The sequence below is a fragment of the Bactrocera oleae genome, chromosome 3, assembly GCF_042242935.1.
Source record: "Bactrocera oleae isolate idBacOlea1 chromosome 3, idBacOlea1, whole genome shotgun sequence".
NCBI lineage: Eukaryota > Metazoa > Arthropoda > Insecta > Diptera > Tephritidae > Bactrocera > Bactrocera oleae.
Genome location: NC_091537.1, coordinates 51,240,542 through 51,246,368, shown reverse-complemented (window position 1 = coordinate 51,246,368; position 5,827 = coordinate 51,240,542).

Genomic DNA, 5,827 nt, shown 5'->3' with positions numbered 1-5,827 from the left:
ATGCTTAGATATGAGTATGACAGCCGTGCTTATGAATTGAAACAATACAAGCGTATAGTTTTTGGTGTACTGACTATAAGATAGATAAGTCCATAATTGTCATACCCTAGGTTATCGATCTTACTGATATGTTCAAATTTGAATCTTAGTACTTAAAATCGTCTTATAAGCTTATAAATTAAAGATATCATACCACAAAACATTTAAATTACATTTATTTTATTATCGAAATAACTTTAAAAAAACTTAAAAATCATATATGAAAATTTTACAACTTTTTTTCAATTGAATAAAAAAATAAAGAAAAAATTCGAGCCACTCCAGGATAAGCAGAAAAATTGTCATATTAAGTGAAGTGTTTTTTGAAAAAAAAAATGTCGAACTTTAAATAAATAACGATTTTGGTAAAAAAAACCGATTATCTTGAAGAATTGATCATATTTAATTTTCTGATGTATTTTTTCAAAAGTTCATTTAAAAACAAAAATTAAAAAAAAACACAAGGTGCCCAAAAATCCATGCCAAAAAAAGTTATGGCTATTTCAAAATAAAAAAGCCGTTTTTTTGAAAAGTTCATAACTTTTTTTGGGTTTGATAAAAAAAATTTGAAAAAATTCTCAAAAATGTTTTTTAAAGGGTAGAAGAGAATAGAAAACTTTCGGCGAAATCTAAAGGGGTCGGATTTAAAAGTGGTCGATTTGGTATACATAAATGTTAATAATTAAAAGCTAAATTAAAATAATTACTAAAAGTTTGTAAAAATACTTGTAGAAAGGAAAAATGTATAAACATGTTGATTAAAAAATTAAGGTAACCGATCAACCCGTTTTCTGTAACCAATGGCTAACCAAACAAATAACCTATGAACCAGTTTTCTGTTACTTATAGGGACCATAGCAATAACAAACTATTTTCAGTAATAGATGGCTAACCAAATAAATAGCCAGTGAGAATAGCACTGTTAACCAAAGAGTAACAGATAGTTTTCGAAAATAATAGGCAAAATTTTGCGCAAAAGCAATAAGAGAGAGCGAGTAAGTATAACAATGGGATAACCAATGCCTTAATTACTGACAACATATCGGTAACCAGATAGCTAACTTTTACCCGTCTTGTAAGGTCATGTATTTTATACAGAGCTCGTTGGCCATGTACACTCATGGCGGTGCTGCTCTCCTTGGCAGGGGTCATGATGGTCACATACCATTGATTCTCGGTAGGGACTTTAATATAAATTTTGCGGAGTATCCGTCCTATCCACTACTTCACTTTCTTCGTAAAAAATTGGGTTATGCTATGAATAATGACCAGAAAATTGACACGACTAAATCAGGAACAAGGATTGTTGCTCTATTCTCCAGAAATCTACACTTTTTGGACTGTTTCATACTTCAGTTACCATAAAGCCATAAAACCCGGTATACCTATATCTGCTCCGACTGAAGATAATGTACAAATTGAAGAAATAAATAAAATATTAAATTTGTATATCACATATTATTATTTCGATTAATTTTACATTATGTTCAAAACAAATCTCTCTCTCTGCTGCACGCGACTTTTTTTTCTTAAGTGCATGTAAAATAGCGTGGCACTTCTAAATAAAGTAGTGTTTGTGCAAAGGCACCAAAAACATTTCCATGATTACACAATTAAAAAAATTTTGCGAGCATAGTTTTTTGGACAAATATTATTATTTTTATTTTTCTATGATTCAGAATTGAAAATATGCATTTTCTAAATTTTCACTCTTATACGATCAAGAAGTAATTTCTAATCGCGAATCTAGTATTATTCCGTTCCAACCACAGATCCACAAAATAACAATCAAATATAATAATTGTAGTATACTATAATTTTTATACTCTTGCAACATGTTGCTACATAGAATGATGGTTTTGTTCACCTAACAATTATTTGTATCATAGAGTTTTACATACATACAGGTTGGTTGAAAAGTTTATGCGCACGAAATGAAAAAATACTGTTTTTGGTACGAAATATATGTATTTTTTCAATATAATCTCTCTTAGCTTCAATACACTTATTCCAATGATCCTCCAATAATTTTATGCCAACCCTGTAATGACTTTCCGGAAGTTCTGCAAAATACCCGTCTATTTCAGGTTTCTGAAGGGGTAGTAGTCGCTAGGAGCCAAATCTGGAATACGGTGGATGTTCAAGCAATTCGTACTTTGACTCGTTGAATTTTATCATTGTTCAAACACATTTGTGAGCAGGTGCAATGTCTTGAAGAAAAATGTATTTTTTTGACTGAAGACTGCAATAATTCATGATTGTTGATTTTTTTACCTTTGTGCAGATAATCAATCAACAAATTCCTTTTGCATCTCAAAAACACTGATGCCATAGCCTTTTTTGCTGATCGTTGTAACTTTACCTGCTTTGAAGCTGAACAACCAGCCTTAGTTCATTGTAAACGTTCTTGTTTTAAAGAAGGATCATGGTGGTTTATTCTGCTCAGAACGCACCAAATTATGCTGAGAAATTTGATTGAGTTCAGAAATGTAATTTGACACAGGGGATCCCAGTAGCAATGGGCACCTGTGGGCTAAAAATTTGACTTCATACCGTATACATCGGCCAATATGTGAGCTATCTTAGTGAAGAACCAGAAAGCGTGTTTTATTACTATCAATGTATCTTTATGCTAAAACGGATAAAATTGGCATCATCCGGCTTACTTTACTCCATATATAATATATTGGTAATGGTAAGTGTACCTTAATTAAACTCGAGAGCATATTATTAATATGTGGCATGTTACTAGCATGTGGTATTGCCAAAAATAAATTTGGGTCAATTCATCCCTTAGACCCCATATGCCTAATATACAATTTTCAAAGTTCCGGTTGGCGTTATACCATATATACGCGGGTAATTCGTATTTCTCTATACTACATATAATGATTTTATGACGAATATGCCGTTCGGTGTGAGAGTTATATATATTATATATTTATATGGTTAAATTGATTACAAATATGTTCTCAAGTATACCTGAACAATGGCCAAATTAGTGCAATTAGCCCGTCCCTTTCTCTGCTCCCAATATAGTATATATAAGGATTTCCGACTTTAAACCGTACAGGTTGTTATGAAAGGACCTTGGTCTAAACCTCGAAGCCAGCTTCCTTTTTCTCATTCTCTATACGGTTTTTGTCCATTTTTTATTCATGTCTCGATCGTGACTGTTATACGTATCAATTTAATTTGTCAGTGCAGTTTTCAAGCTAATTATATTATATTTTCATAGTAAATTTAAATTTCTTTCTTAGTGCTATATCGAATATAAATGCTCCTCCAATTAATGAAAATGATGTCATAACGAATTACCATTATGGCCGGTTTATGAGCTCCAATGAATCTGCCTGGCGTATCTTCGGTTTCCAAATGAGTATTTTTCATGAACGAAATAGCGGTTTATCGGGTTATAATTAGAGATGAAACGGATAGCAGTTTGGCCGGATACCGGATACCGGATATTCGGCCGACCAAGTGGCCGGATAGCCGAATATCCGGCGAAACTTAGCCGTTTGCGGAGGCGTCGCGCGAACGATCGGTGCAGTGCAGGCACGTGTGTGATCGTTTTTAGGTTATAATTTTATTTGTGCTCTTATTATTTGAAGTACATACATAATTACATATATACATAAGTCTAAAAGATTTAGCAACGAGAAATGGCATCGATGAAGAAAAGATCGCCTTTATGGGAATACTTTGACATAAGCAGTGAAAATAAAAAGTTAGCTCTTTGTTTATTATGCAATGTTAATATTTCTCGTGGTGGCAAAGGGAAAAAAGCATGTTTGTATCTAATAATAATTAATCTAATTGCAATAATTTTAATACCTTTCAAGTAAAATGATATCTTGCAAGTTTCGTAACATATTCAATAATTATTGATTTCGGGGTATTTCGTTTTTGTTTTGGTTATTTTTCATAGGTATTATTTACACTGGGTGTTATATGTATATCTAAGTATATATCTGTAATTCCACTGTTGTTCTGATTCCCATAACACAAGTACTTAAGTGCTACTTTTTTTTGGGTCAGATCAATGTATGTGATGTTGTGGGATATTTATTTATTTAAACGACTGGTAGTGGTAGCTATGAAGCTGTGTTTTTTTATTGTAATTTATCGTTTATCCATCTACGAGTATCTAGTTGTTGTTAGGCACATATTATTTTAAGTAAATATAATGTTTAATGTTATTTATAGAAGTATCTTTATGGTATACCTACTAATTTTACCTTTATTTATTTATACCACTAATTAAGTACTTTTTCTAGGTACTTCTGCAATGAAAAATCATTTAAAATCAAAACATCCAGATGAATTTAGTGCTTTGAATAAAGACAGGAAAGCTGTTGAGCCTACTACAGTTTCTTTAGCCATTGCGGGGACAAGTTCATCTTCAGTAGCAAAAAAGCAATTGACTATGACAGAATCTTACGAAAGGAAATTGCTCTGGGATATAAATGATACCAAAGCGACAAAGTACCATTATTTAGTAGCTGAAATGATTGCACTCGACAACGAGCCATTCTCCATAGTGGAAAGAGCCGGTTTTACCAGGCTCTTAGAACAAGCTTTATCCCGCTATAAACTGCCAAGCCGGACTTATATTGCCTAAAAAATCGTTCCTGAGATGTATGATAGAATTTACGAGAAAATCAAACGTAACGTTTCGAGTGCCTTCGCTATTTCAGTGACATCTGACATATGGACTTGCTTACACAATCCAGACTGAAGTAACAGCTACAATTGCTGCTGGAAGGCGACTTGTGACGCACTTCAATCACTCAGGTCTAGCTCAAGAAAAACTGCTGAGGAGCTGAGCTAAGTTTACCCGAGCATCAGTTAGTGCAAGATGTTAGCACTAGGTGGAATTCCATTTTTTACACGATTGAGCGTTTGTTAGAACAGAAGCGGGCCATATCATTGTATGTTGCTGATCACGATACGCTCATAAATTTGACAGCTCAACAGTGGAATTTGATGGAGCAGTGTATCAATTTATTAAAGCCCTTCATATGCGAGCCTCGTTAAAAGCTGAGTTAGAAACTCGTTTTACTTCCATAAGTCAAGACTCAAACTACTTGATTGCAACTTATCTAGACCCTAGATTCAAAACAAACTACTTGGGGGTGATTGAAGCTGCAAAAGCACGCCAGGAGATCTTATTGGAATATTTGAAAATGCCTTGTGAAGAGTCTTCAAGTAGCAGTTCATGTTCAACACCGGCTAAAAAGAGTAGAGAAGAGGAAACAGAGCCAACTTTATCTTGCAAAGCTCATGACACATTTTGGGACTGCTTTGATGAAGTAGCAAATGAAAACAACACTGACCAAGTGCAACGTGAAGAAAGAAATGCAATTACCTGTGAGCTGGATTTTTATCTCACGTCAGTGCGAATTGATCGCACGCAACCGCCTGCTACCTCTCAATGCGGAGAAATTAGTATTTATTCATCATAATTTGCCCTTAGTGCAGTATGAGTACTAAATGTACTAATTCAATTAATTTCCCTGTATTACATTAACTTACTATTGTGTAATTTAAAATTGAATACTTAAACTAATTATATTTAAGTAATGTGATTCTTACTAAATAAGCAAATAATTACTCAAAAATACGTTTCTTTTATCCAGCTTTTTTTTTTATCGGCCGGATGTCTATCCAGTATTCGGCCACGTAGTATTATGGTGGCCGAATAGGCTGGATACCGGATAGTTACCGGATATCCGTTTCATCTCTAGTTATAATAATTGGGTGTATATACAGTCAATCTGCAGACTGA